The following is a 15,687-nucleotide window of genomic DNA, read 5'->3' as shown; positions in this document are numbered from 1 at the left end:
ATGTCACTCTGCTGGGATACTGTAGGCACTTACACACATTAAATCAAGAAGCATTGTTTGTGTCAACACTGTGCAGTAAATCATCCTCTAGACTGAAAGAACCATAAGGATCTGCTTTGTTTTTGGTAAAGCCACATTGGAAGGTGTGATACGGTGGCTCATTGTCTTACCTGTACATTACCACAAAAGAGCATGCAAATTCTCATTTCCATGTTCCTGTGGATTTGTCCAGGTCTCACATTACAGAGACATGAAAGTTGGTTTGATTTGAATTTCTAAATTGCTCATATTTATGAATGTGACTCACCATCTGTCTGAGCCCGTGTCACCTTGCCCTGCATGGAAATGGGGTAGAGACAGCGGGGAGAAAAAATGAATAGCTGTTTTTTGAAACTAGAAAAATGTTTTCAAGCTATTTTCAATGGCATCTGTGAGAACGAGAGAGAATGAGAGTGATGTGCGATTTTAACTTCAGCTGCTTTTTCCTGGAAAGCTGACTTATTTTTAAGATAGAAGACTCATCTGACAGCACTGTTCTTCTACCCTCACAGCTGAATTACTAACAAAAATGAAGTCAGTATTACCATTCTATTTCTCAGTCTCTGTCATTCTGCCTCCATCTCTCTCTCTCACTCATATCTTTCTACTCTCTATTCAATTCTAGCCCCCTTTCTTCCTTTATTTCTTCTCTCTTTCAGTCTCTCCTCCACTCTTTTGTCAATCCTTCTCCAATCACGGTCAAATTGCAAGGTGGCTGGTTGGGAATTTTTCTGACAGGGAAATTTGGCTCTGATCAGAATCACTAGTGAGCATTCCTGCATTCCTTTCCCAATTTAAATTATTTTGCAGCTTCATGGGCACACCCACCCACACAGCCAGACATACTCACAATGACACTTTGCAAGTCTCCCGCCCTCTCTTTTGCACACACTCACTATTTCGTTTATCTCTCTCTTTCTCTCTGTCACAAACATACACATCCAAAAATACAATTCACACCTAAAGGTGGTGTTTCTGGCAAGGTGCCAACAAGCAGGGACCCATATAGTTGCTTCACTGAGTTGTTCGGCAGAGGAAACAGATGAGAGGCAAACGAAGGGAGGCTGCAGCTGGAAGAAGAGACAGAGATGCGAAGGCGGATAGATGGAGTGACAGTTTCAAAAAGTGTATCATTAAAAGAGGAATAATATGTTTATCCTGGTGCATATTTGTGTTGCATAATACACTATGATGCACTGTCACACAATAATGCCTTATTTTCTTCCAAACTGCATGCAGATGAATTTTAGCTCCTTGGAAACAGCGCAGACTCTGATGTGTGTCAACATGTGGAAGACACACAGACAAAGGGAGCTGTCGAGTCTGCTGGCAATTTTCATTTTTTTTCCTGTGTGGGGGCCAGCTGTCTTACTGAGATTATTATGTCAAGGCACAATACCAGGTTTTCCACACCTGTCTATTCCATGTATCAGATGTTCTTCTTGACTCTTTGCGTTAAACTGCTGAGGCACAGTGAACAGGTGTCTGCACCTCCTCTGGCTAAGGGGCAGATTCAGAGGAAGAAGCTACATTGTAATCACCCACTTCAAATTCAATTTTTCACCCTGCTTCCAAATCAATCAAGCCATCAACAGCAAGCAGCACTGCCAAAAGTCATGGGCATTCATTCACTTTTGATTTCAACACCATGTATCATTTCAGATACTCCAAAATGTTCCTGCAGCTTTATCTCAGGTCATTATGAATGTCTTTGCTTTCTTACTAAATTAAAATACTAAATTATTGATCCTCACATGAATCCCTGTAGACTATTCATCATATTCTGAACTTACATAAGCAATGAAATGAGTGAACAAGTGTTAATACAAAACAGTGAAAACAAAACAATTTGTGGTTTATCTCCAACAATGAATGACTACAATATAAAAGAAGTCATGGAGCAGCAATGATAACTTCATTTTATGCAAATGCCCAGTATGTTAGCCCACTGAACAAGTCCTTAACCTGAAGCACTTTCACCACCATCATCAGAACAATACTTGACAAAATGTATTCATATTGGTGTTTTCTGATCTGCTGCTTGGTTTAGTTTAGGCAACTTCAACTATTTGGTTAAGGTCAGGAGGAGAATGTTGTTGTGTTGTTAAAATAAACCAGGCAATAATCAATAATGTGTTCTATAGATTATATAACAGTAAGTAATATGATAAAACTGAGAGCTTGCACTACATGTATTTCTAATTAAAAGGGTTTAATTTTACACTATTATTGGTTGATAAAACTGTAGAGACTGCAGCCTACATTTTGTTTAGTAAGGACAATTTGAGGTCAAAAGTCCTTGGGTCAAATCCAGCCTTTGGTAAGGTGAAAGGAGCCATTTAAGTCCAGCAGAGAGCTATTACTGCAGTGTGTTTTAATATGCATGCATAGACATGAAAGTACAGTGGTTGTGGTTGTGACCTTACAATTAGAGGAGAGGACTCTTGCCCACAAGGTCCTGAGGATCAAATTCGCTGGCGGCAGTGTAATGAGAAAGACTCAAACCTGAGACACACCTGCTGTCACTGAATGCATTATACTGTATGTGTATTTAAGTATGTGCCATTTCTGCTACATGCAGGGGCAGTGTGAGTCAGTTATGTTGTGATGGACCCACAGGTTGAAGTGCCTATCAGATTTCAAAGTTATTGCATTCAGACACTGACTCGTGGTCAGTGTCATTCTGTCTCTTTTCTTACTTCCTTTCTTTAATCTTACACCTCTCTGAATCCATCCACCAACAAGAAATTACTTGAAAGTTGCAACATTTGAGATAAAAGCCTTCAAGTTGTCTTGCCTGTCTCTGATCTGCTTTTTTACTCTTTGTGGTGTTAAATAAAATGATTCACTTTGAACTTTTCAACCTGTTGCAGCATATATATATATTTCTGTGTCTTAAATGTGCAAAATCTTTTAGCTTTACTAAAGTCCACGTGTGCAGAACCCAGTCAGGAGGTAGCAGTAAATGTTTCAATCTTTGCTCTGGTCTTCTGTTCAGTTTTAAATCTGAACTGAATTCTTTCTGAACTGTTGCCAAGCCGGTAACATATTTATTCCAAATTGAATGCAATCTTTAGTTGTCTTGGACATCCATGTGCTTTCTGCTAAAACATCCTCGACTCAAGTGTTAGTAAATGTAGCATTGCATCATATTTTCAGAAGAGGAGTGAGCAATACGTACTAATATGGTAGTACATTTTTTAGAAATTGAATTAAGAAACCATTTATGGATCAAATAACCCCATGGGAATGTCTGCATCTGTCTAACTCAGTGAATTAATACCAGCCAAATCAAGAAAAATCAAGACACTTTACACACATTAATGGAAAATGATGACACTAATATCAAATATTACCCTAAAAAAACCCACAATGGTCTAACAAACTAATAAATGTTTAAGTAAATTTTAAAATAATCTTTTAATTATTTATTTGTTTGGAAGAACATAAGTATTCATTTTCTTGCCAATTTTTAGATCAGAGTGAATTTTGATAATGGCAGTCAAGAGCACTGACTAACACATGTAGAATCCACACAGGTGTTCAGTTGGGTTCAAATCTGGTGACTAAAGCTATTCAATGACTGCTGTGTCCTTTACAGAAGCAACTGCATTCATAATGTGTCCCCACTAAGTTATTCAGGCTTTTCCTTAAAGTGGCTATAACTGATATTTTTTATAATAATATATCAAATGACAATGTGTAATGTCTGAGGCATCCCTGGTAGGAATGAATCCATAGAGAAGTATCACTTGACTCTACAGCTCAGTTTTGCAGAGATATATAATGAGTTTCAGCTCTCACTGTTTTCAGCAGAAGCTGGCTGCAGTTTCAGAGAAAATGCACTTAAAACAAACTGTTCACTACCTGTTCAGCACCAAACAGCAAACAGACATAATTAGTAACTAGTTGGTCAATATAATGGAGCCATTAGCAGCTAAAGAGCAATCCATTTCCCTCAGCAGTGGATAGAGAGAAAAAACAGAGCTAAAGGAGAGTGAATACTGGACTTGGACACACTTGACTTCAGATGAATGTTAATGTTGCTCCATAACTGTTGGATGTGTAAATATAAGCAATAAGCAACATTTTGCTAACAAGTTTACCATTAAAAGTTAATAATGTGTCAGTGTTGTGTACAAAACCTGTTTTTGCTGCCCCCAAGTGACAAAAAAATGAATAAATTAATGCAGTTTTAAAATTGTCATACCCTTGTGAACATTATGGCATTAATACATCATGTTTCCTACTTCATTTGGGCATTTAGTTTGATATAACAATGGCAGTAAGATACATGAAATGTTAGAAGGAGGTGAAGAAAGAGAAATGGAACACCAAAATCACAGAAAGAGTGCAAACAATTGATTTACAGTGTAAGACTAACATAAGCATAAATGCCTGTCAATTGTTTTGTGAAGATCTGTCTGTGTGTTTGCATTTGAGTATGTATATCAGCAGTGTTGAGCAGTGATAGTGCTACAAATAGCAGCATTACTAACTTAATTTCTCAGTTGCTCTTTTATTGATGAAGTAGTGTGATAGTGTCTGCACAAGCTATATTTTCCCAAGTATTTCTGAAGTTCAAGCACAGCAGAGCTTTCTGCTGCGCTCTGAAATAAAACAGCTTAAGGATCAGTACGAAGCCTATGGATCGGTATGTGACGCCACCACCGCGTGTAGCCGACAGAGGTACCTCTGTATGACAGTGACATCACTTATCAATTCCTGGGCTGGTGCCTATGATATCTTTGCTGCAGTGGAATATAGGCTCTATCCAAATACGCACACTTGCTGTCTTGAGCACTTCAGTGTTTGCTCATGCACTGACGGGTAGTATGCAAGTGTTTCACATGCTTGAAATATATGAACACACACGGCACTTAATCCACACTAATGCACACTTTTCTTAATACTGCTTCAAAGTGATATTCAGAGCCAAATGTGCCCCACAATTCTTCAGAAGTCTGCCTCATAAGACTTCAATGTAGAAGAAGCAGGAGGTGGGGTTTGGCTGAAAGACCCCCTGCTCTCCCTTCTGTACTGAAGTACAGTACTATTGAATAAATCCTCCTTTACTGCACCAACTGCTATTTTGCCACACTCCCCCTCACCAATAGAAACAAGCTTCTGAAAATCACCAACATATCTTCTGAAATAATTGACCCCCCCACTCCCAGCTGGTTACTGCCAGCCCTCATTGATACTGCCACAACTTGGAGACTACTGACCATAACACACAACCCCTGCCAACCCATCAACCAATGCTTCACCCTCCTACCCTCTGGCTGCAGACAACTATTCTGCAAAAAATGCTTAGGGAGGAGTTTTGTGCCCTCAGCAATCACTGCCTTAAATAGCTTGGGGACACTGTAACAGACTTGTGTTGTTGTGATGTTCTTGTTTGTTTATATCTGTTTTGAGTGTTACTTGTGTTGAGTGTTTGATTGCGTACAGACTGTGAAAACAAATTCCCTCTATGGAGGACAAAAAAAAAAGTCTGAATCAAATTTATCATGGTATACTGCGCAAAATCACTCCAGTTGTTGTTGGTATAGTGTGCCTATAAGCTGCTTTTAGGACGACAATAGTCAACATACAAAAATAAGTTGAAGTTTATCAATTGAATTTTTAATATTAATATTAATATACAAATGCTTAAGTGTGACAGAACCTACACATTTTTATCACTGAATGTTAACAATGAATCTTCTTGATGGGACTGATAAAACTAATACTGCATATCTGACTGATGCTGTCAAGATTCATTTCAAATATTATGAGAAAAAAACTATTATCAGTCAAAAACTAGTCAAAATGATAGTCTATTATGTCTCTTTTATGTAGCTTAAATTAAACCTCCCTGCTTCTAAATAACTTGATTTATCTGCTTTGTATCTCTCCTCTCATCTCCTGAATGTGTTTTTCTTTTCGTATTTGTTTGTTTGTTTGTTTGTTACCATCATTGGACTCACTGTAACACTGTTATGTTGGTTCAACTCTTAGTTCAACAAGTCATAGAATCTTGTCATAGGATTCATAGGATTGTGTACTTGTATTTGCGCAAGTGACTGAAGGTTGATATTAATCAACAGCGACCAAGTGCTGTGACAGCAACCGGAAATATGTCACAGAAGTAACCACTTGACTAGGGAGGGGGTGATGAGGGAACAATGGAAAGGTTTAGATTACATTGAAATATTATTTTTTATAGTTATAGCCAACACTGACCTGACAGAGGCTACAAAACAAGTTTCTACAAAATCAAAGTGACTACTCAAAATGATTTCCTGAAAATGTATGCCACTAGGACAGAGTGGACACAATAAAAGCTGTGAATTACATAAAATGTAATTATACTACTAGTAATACTACTAATGATGATGATGATGATGATGATAATGGAAGTAGCTTTGATGTAGCAAACTACTTTTGCCATATTACATTTGCTACATTTCTCTGAGAGTTAGCTTCAGTGTAGTGGAGCTTCATTTAATGTAACTGGTAGCTTAGCTCACTACACTTTCCAAGTACCTTGCCTAGCACTGTGTCAGCATGATGCTGTTGCTCCTGGCAGCTGGCCCGTACACTTCTCCTGTCATGGCCAATCATTGTCAAGAAGACTGCAGCCCCTCCACACACACATTCACACAAACACTTTCTTGCTCTCTCTAGTAATATAAGGGTCAGTTATTCAGTCACCCGTACCTGTTATTCTCTTTGCTTTCAGAGTGGAAGACATCAACAAGCTACAATAAAATTGTACAAAGCAAGTCCTTGACAATGTTCAGACATTTCAACCTTAAGACAAAGCTACATACATATTCAGTGGCCCTGAACACAACTGAAACACTCTTGTGTGTGTATGAATTATTGTCTATACTACAGTAGGTGTTTCATGTGTGTGTTCAAGCACAGGGAAAATAAAAAAAAAGAGAAGAGATCTTTTCAAGCTATAGAGAGGTGCTCAAAATGTTCCATCATCTGCTGAGAAATGAAAAATAATTCCATAGAAAGAAGGAAAAGAAAGTAAATAAATAAGTAAGTGAAAGGAAAGGTTGGTGATAATGATAATAATAATAATAATAATAATTTAATAAAATAATAATAATGATGATGCTGTTACTACTACTACTACTACTACTACTACTACTACTACTACTACTACTACTACTACCAATAATAATAATAATACAATAATAATAATACACTTTATTTATATAGCACACCAAAAACAGGTTTGCAAAGTGCTTCACAGGCCTAAAACTAGAAACCGAACGGTGCAACAACATATTAGAATAATATCCATGCAATTGAGAAATAGAAACATAGATAACAGACAGTGAATAAAAATCTTAACAATAAATAAATTACAATGTACAATACAAACGCAATCAGAAAAAAACTCTAAAATTAAAAGCCATTTTTAAAATTAGTATTTCGATGAGTTTTAATGAGGACACTGAGGTAGCTTTTCTGATTCTTGGACAGTTATTGCACAGTTGTGGAGCCCTTAAGGCAAATGCCATACTACCCTCTATCTCAAGCCTTGCCTCAGGTGACCGATAGCAACAGTTGGTCTGCAGATCTGAGAGTATGAGCGGGAGTGTAAGGGGTGAGAAGGTCAATAAAATAAGACAGGGCAAGGCCACTCATTGATTTAAAAACAAGCAATACGTTTCTGAGTCAACTCTGAACATTATGGGTAACCAGTGCAATGATATGAGAATAAGAGGAAATGTGGTCATATTTTGGAGGTCTTGTAAGAACTGTAGCTGCAGTATTTTCTAATTGGAGGCAGCCAATGGATTTCTGGGGCAGTCCAGCATATAATGAGTTACAGTCATTTAGATGTCTGGAGACAAAATCATGAATGAGAGTCTAAGTGACTAATGGGCACAACATTTTTTTAAAACTCTTCTTGTATTGAAAATGCTTCAGCCAGCAGCTGTGGAACTTGTGAAAAATCTGAAAGGCCCTCTCTAGAGCCAGTGTTTTGTTTGTGTTCTTGGCTACTGTAGACTTGCTCACTATGTAGATATACAAGGTTTACTCTAAAGCAGGGGTGCCAAACATGCGGCCCGTAGGCCAGAACCGGCCCGCCGAGAGGTCCAATCCGGCCCAGTTTCCTTCTTCCTCTTTTCCTTCCGTCCTTCCTCCCTTCCTTCCTTCCTGTGTTCTTTTCCTTCCTTCTTTCCTTCCATCTGTCTTACCTTTCCTCATTCCTTCCTTCTTTTCCTTCCTTCTTGTCTTCTCTTCTCTTCCTTCCATCTGTCCTTGCTCCCTTCCTTCCTCCCTTCTTGTCTTGTCTTCTCTTCTCTTCCTTCCATCTGTCCTTACTTCCTCCCTTCCTTCCATCTGTCCTTGCTCCCTTCCTTCCTTTCATCTTCCCTTCCTTCCCTCCTTCCTTCCTTCCTTCCCCTTCCTTCTTGTCTTCTCTTCTCATCCTTTCATCTGTCCTTGCTCCCTTCCTTCCTTCCTTCCTTCCTTCCAGCTTTCCTTCCTGTATTCTCTTCCTTCTCCTCCTTCTTTTCCTTCCTTCCTCTTAATGGTCCGGCCCACATGAGATCAAATTGGGCTTTGTGTGGCCCTTGAATGAAGATGAGTTTGACACGCCTGCTCTAAAGTAACAAAAACACTTATTTTCAGGTGATTATACACTAATCAAAACAAAATTAAGAATATTAAATTCCATTCCAATAGATCCCCCAAAAACTTACACACTGGTCCTTTAACTGAGAAAATATTTATCATGATCTATATCACTACAATAATATAAAAATAGATATACTGTGTAAAATGGATCTACAATGCCCACTGCTATGTTTATATAAATAACATGTAATTACGCTAAAATTCATTGTAATTTTTAAAAATCTTATTTTATACACATTTGCCATATTGTGACACACAGTATGCCAGTATGTCAATATCAGAATATATTCTTCTTTATATCTTAACAATTTATACCATATCCCACAGATATTATTCAAATAGATATTAGCCTTTTAAATCTGGAGCTACAGTGTTTCATATTTTGCTTTGTTTCAAAGGTTCCCATAGTGGAAAAATAATAAAATGACCAAAAGATTTATACAATTATGATCTTACACACATGCACCCACAACCCCAAACAATGCAGAGGGATTAAAAACTGTGGGCTGAATAAGCAAGGTTTGTGTTTGTGTGTATTTATGTTTTTGTCTATGTTTTTTTTGTCCTAGTTCCCAATCAAAGGCATTAGCCAGCATGTGGGGCGCTTACATAATGCTGTGGAGGTAGCTACAGTATATGGTGTTGCTTAATGTGTGTGATGTGTGTGTCCTGGGCTTTGTGTGTATGTGTGTGTGTGTGTGTGTGTGTGTGTGTGTGTGTGTGTGTGTGTGTGTGTGTGTGTGCGTGTATGTGTGTGTGTGTATGCAGATGCCAGGTGATCATGGCAGCTGCTTTAGAGCACCAAGAGCCAAATATGCTTCATTCCCTTCTTTGTCTATTCATGCAGCCTCTTTCAATGCTTCTCTCACCTTTTTAATCTAGCTCTCCCTCTGTCACTCTCTTTCTACTCATGTCTCTCAGCATATTATTACAGCATATATTTGTTGAGCTTAAAGGGAGGTCTTAGTGTCTGCTCTGCTGCTTACTCTTGTGGAGCAGGTACAAAATGAGTGCTATGGATGTTACATCCTGTAGCTATAATATGATGGTAGAATATAGGAGTGTTGTAACTCCTATATTTTGTGCATGCAATTACTACCATCTACTGCCGTTTTGCCAATATAACTATGCCTCCATAATTGCAATTACCTGTTGTATTTATTGTAGTTATTTTATTTACAATTTAAGGAGCGGTACAGACTGAAAATGCAAACATTTGTATTCTGTCATGAACACATTATTGTATTAATATGATATTAATATAATATCATACTGTAGATTGTCTTCTGCCTGCCTATTATGTATGTTTGATCACTGAAAATATTTATTTGATCTTATAGTGTCTGTTTTATAATAAAGGGGAATTCCTCCTACTGGTACTAGCAAATGTAGATTAGGAGAGAAACTACCTTAAGGCTCACAAGTGTAAAATCCAGATAATTCAATAATAAAGATTTCTTCTGTACGTCTACACTGAGGTGCAAATAGAGACTTTGACCTTGTCAGGGTACCACTAAATTGCTGTTAGCCTAATGTGGGGCTGATGTACTTTTTGTCAGAAAATTCAAGTTATTCTATGACTGTCATTCTTGTCTAGGATATACTAAAGGCTGTGGGGAGTGATGACAATGTTTCCCATCACATTTTCTATGAAACTACTCTCTCATATTTCATTTTTAAATGATAATTTCATATTCTGATCATTATTTTCCCAATATAAGCATTAGTCCAGTTAAGTAGCACCTCACTGTATTTCATATGGAACAATTCTCCTCTGATCACAAGTGTGTCCCCACCAAGGCTGAAATGAAACCCTTCAGCTTAGAAAACCATTTTTACTGTCCACTATTTTCTGCTTGACTCCAAGACACCTCTTGCAAAGCTAAATTCAACTCAGTGAACTATATCAGATAATAATCCTCCCTTGCTTGCTACCTGCTGCTGTCTGGCTCAAAAGTCACAACCATAAGAGGCAAAAACTTATTGACTGCTGTCAAACGGTGCAGAAAGGAAGAAGAAACAGAATCACTTGCAATAAGCCTTCATATCTTATCACCAGACAGATACATGATAGATTAAAGTAGCTATGGCTCCAGAATATCCATTTATTCATATTCTACACCCAGCTGTACATCAGTATGGTCAGTAGTCTCTCAAACCACACACTGGACAACATGTACATAAACACCATGAAAGGCTGCCAGTCTATGACAAAATGAACACAGATAATAATAGCAATTCAAAGCTTAGTACTATCTTATGCCCACCTGAAGACTTTAGAGTAGAAAGAGGACACCCATACAAACATACATGGGGGAAGATGTAAGGAGCATATTTACTAAGGATTTTCGAATCTTGTTAGGTACTAAACAGCCAAAATGTGTTTCTTCTTATTTACTAAAGAGATTTTGCACCAGCAAAATGGAAGAAAAGTGGCACCAAATTTGGGCTCATGCAATATTTATTACACAGGTTTTTTAGTCTCACTGAAGACTGAATCAAAACAGAAACAAAACACTGGATAAAGGGTACGTTGTGATTACAATTGTGTCACGTCAATCCCACGAGAACCCATATTCTTTCTTATATATTCCTTTGCCAAAACAGCAACAGACACTCATCAAAAGCTGTTTGCCTTTCCAAATTATATTGCAATTTACGCCAAATAAGACAAGAAACTGCGAAGAGATGCCATGTTTAAAGATGAAAGTGGTGGATAGACATTTGAGTGCAACACAAACTGCAAACTCTACAGGGAGAGTTGAAGCTATGCTGCTCTGCTGAAAAACTTTGGTTCTAAAATAATAGCTACTATACTATCTCACCTACAGCTAGGGCTCCAAAATTCTGGCCAAAAACAATGATGCTATTTCTGCCTTGACTGCAGCTCTTAATGTTAGCTTATAATGTTAGAGCAGGTAGTATGGCGTAAAGACCATGTGTGGGAAGGTATTTAGAAGCATCTGTATACTAAAGCATTAATCCCTTGTTTAGCAGTGGTGATCAAATGCATATCTTTGACTGTAATGTTAAAATTATGTTAAATACCTGACATCTAATATCCAAGTGACAGGGGAAGCAAATAAAGCCAGACTGGGTGCCCAAAATATGTCTGCCACTATTGTACTAATGGGTGTTAGATGTAGGACTGAAAGGCATCATTTCCTTAGAGGATCTAAAATCAAAGAATTGGATAAAGAGGGGCAGACTACAGAGATAAGATTTACAAAAAGGCCAGTCTTTGGTCAAAATGTAATTCCAGGGATATGGGTGTTTGATAAAGCACCAGAAAGCGAAGCTGCTGGGGCAGCGAGGGGAAAGGACATACACTTATAAATCTCTGTATGTCTCTGTCTCTTCAGATTCTATTACGGTGGACTGCCACACTATCACAAAACTCATGATCTGACACCTGAGTGTGTGTGTGCGTAGGTCATAATAACCTCTGCAGATTCCTGGGTATAACACCTGACACCCACATGAGGCATACGCGCACACACACACCCACACACACACACACACACACACACACACACACACACACACACACACACACACACACACAAACACCAACATCTCTGAAAAGTGCTGGGATTGATTTTACACAGAAAGCTCCAATCCAAGGTTACTTATTAGAGCTGCCAACCACTAATGCCCTGCCTACCTGGCTGGAGTGTTTGTGTTGGTGTGTGTGGCCCTGTTGACCTAGATGTCATTTTTTTCCTTCTGTTTTTGTGCAGACCCATTTACCCTCTCTCCTCTGCCCATTAACATGTTTTTTACCTGTCTCTCCACATCTCTCCTCTCTTATTTTCTCTCTTTGGCTTCCTATTGTCTTGTCTTCAACCTTACCTACTTCTTCACTTCCTGCAATCTCTGCCAACACATACAGTATGCACATCATCTTAGCCTCTGCTTGTATGATATGACATTTGTTTAAGTATTTGATCCCTGGGACATGGAAGTAGTGTTTCTGGCTTTAAAAATACTCCCCTAACTTGCTGCCATGTTGAATATTAACCCTCATACACTGCACTCGTTCAGACAAGCGAAAGAGAAAACAAAAAAAAAGAGAGGAGCAAAGGCATGGGCAGAAAAACACAGAACAGGAAGAAAGAGGAGAGCAGGAGAGTGGAAGATGAGTGGAGACTCAGGAGGCATTTGCCCGACAGGAATCCTGAATTTCCATTCCTTGCTGCAGACACACGTATACACCAAGAGGGAGGGAGAGAGTGTGTAAGAGGGAAAATGATTCACTCATGCTGCCAAACGTGGATGATGCCAAAATGATAATCATGCCCGAATCCCCGCAATGATGCCAAAATCCATTGCCATTTCCCATTTCAGGCGATTGGCCAATACAATAAGTACATAATAGCATTTCAGTGTTTCCCCAAGATATGTTTTTTGGCAGTGTTAAAAGGCCCCTGAAACAGCATTTAGATGTGATACTAAAACTCTCCATTGAAACCAATAATAATGAAATTCTGTGACAGCAAACCACGTGGTGATGAAGTTCTCCTGTTAAATCAACAACTGTCTGCCAAAGATTAAACCCAGAGCAGTGAAGGCTCTAATCTGTGATACTATCGAGAGACAGATGCTGGAGCTCCTTCCCTGATACTGACTTCCAGACTGGCTCACTCTTGTTTACAGTTTTTCACCATCACTTAAAACCTCCCCGGATGACATAATATCAACATGATAATGGCCTGATCAGATAGACATGAGGGAAAATGAGCTTCATGGATGACAAGTTGTCCTTTTATCCCAGTAGTCTGACACAGTCCAGTGCATCTGTGCCCTTTTTCCACCTTTTGAGACAATTCTGAGCACAGGTTTGACAGGCATTTCATGAGTTCAAAGATATTGATGAATCACTTTGGTCATCACTTTTTCTGCTCACATACTGAAAAAAGGGGTTCATCCTGTTGAATGTTGGAGAATGTTGTTATATAGTCTACATTATATTGAGAACTTTAACTGAACAGAATATTAATCCCCAACTACTAATGAATTGTTTTGAGTCATGCCAAGATTCTACTGTTGCAACTTCTTAAATGTGAATACTGCTTCAAATGTTTCTTTAGTCCCCTGAGATAGTAAACTGATATCTCTGGGTTGTGTATTGTTGCTCAGGACAAAAAAAATTTTTTTGGTTGCATCTTATGGTGGTCAACATTTTTCTCAATTTCCTGACATTTTATAGACCAAACAAGTAACTGATATAACATATTTTACATATTAATGAATGAAAATAATTGTTAGGTGCGGCCCTAATATATGATCTTCCAAGGTTGGCTAATATGGAAAAAATCACAATAGAACAGCAAAGTCTACACACACAAACACACACACGCACGCACGCACGCACGCACGCACACACACACACACACAGACACACTGCTGACTCCAGTATAAGATGTATCTCCCACTCTCCCACTTGCCTTGTCACTGATAACCATGTTTACCAAGTTGATAACCAAGTACCAGATATCAGGCAGATATACTCTACTAATTTAAAATCTAAATTTCTAAGAATTTCCTAATTACAAAAATGTATTACTATACTACCTACCTATATGTTACTGATTATAAACTAACAATTTTAGCAACATGATTTTCTGTTTTCACTTATTTAGTGTTTTATGTCTATACAGTGAAATGAGTTAGTTGGGGTGGTAAGTGGTGAAAAATATTAATATGAGTTAAATATGTGAAATCAATTTCTAGGCACAGTACCAGACTCAAAATATTAAATCCTGAAACAGCTAATGGCAGTAGATGATGCACCTGAGTAATAGTGATATAATGATTACTAAAGAACCATAATATGTGATGAAAGTAAAGAGGTGCAGATGATGACAGAGACGAAAGGTGGAATAGCTTTTGTGCTATCTGGTTAATACGTGACAGTGTGAGGGTTAATGAAACTCTTATTCCATCCATTTCTCCTCTTTGAGCTACTATTTAACTTTGTCTCTATTTCATAATAATGAATAATAATAATGTGTGAAGTGTTACAGTCAGTTAATACAAACCTCATCACTGTCTACAACAGAGGTGGCTTGCAATAGTCAAAGGCAGCAGTATATGAGTCAGTGTCTGTAGCTGTGTGTGTGTGTGTGTGTGTGTGTGTGTGTGTGTGTGTGTGTGTGTGTGTGTGTGTGTGTGTGTGTGTGTGTGTGTGTGTGTGTGTGTGTGTGTGTGGTGTGTGTGTAGAAAAGCTGCCTTTGTGACAGTGATGTGAAAAAACCCCATAAATTTACTGAGGGGGCCCTCAAAACTGTCACATTTCAAGTTGTACTGACAGCAGCTTCTTAATTAATTAATGAAAACAGTTGTTTTCCTAATTAGTGGCTGATATAACTCGTATTTTAAATATCATATCACAATATTATTCCTTTAAACCGCAGCAGATTATCATGAGGGATGGAATATACATTCCCTCCATATTTCTTAGCTTAAAGTGGTGGTATCAGAAGGTAATTGTCTAAATGTCACCACTTTGTGTTTTGGCTTGTGGGTAAAAGCCCTGTTTCTCTGTAATAATTAGCTCCCCTGCGTTATGCTGATGGAGAGGGGTCTTCTTCTAGGTAAATTTCTAAGAAAAACCGATTGACCTGGAACAGTTAAACCAGATTTCTGAACAGTCTATGGGGTTTCAATAATTACAGCATCTCTATATATTCCCTTTAAAGTTCAGATAAAGCACTTGTCTGTCTTGCAGGGTGTTTATCTCAAGGTCTTCTGCCAACAACTGAACTTTAAGCCTCAAACAAGACAGGTCTCTGCATTTGAGGTAAGTTTGAAATGTGCTGTCACTACACATCAGCTTTCCAGAGATATTCATGAATCACAAAATATAAATTCAAGCCAAGTCTGCATGAATTTTTAAAACTTAACAGTAGGATACTGTTTCATTGCAGATGCAATTTCCAGACTCACTATAAGCTAGATTCAGATGAATAACATCCTATTTAGTAGTTTTCACCG

The sequence above is a fragment of the Scomber japonicus genome, chromosome 1, assembly GCF_027409825.1.
Source record: "Scomber japonicus isolate fScoJap1 chromosome 1, fScoJap1.pri, whole genome shotgun sequence".
Taxonomy (NCBI): domain Eukaryota; kingdom Metazoa; phylum Chordata; class Actinopteri; order Scombriformes; family Scombridae; genus Scomber; species Scomber japonicus.
This window is presented reverse-complemented; position numbering follows the sequence as displayed.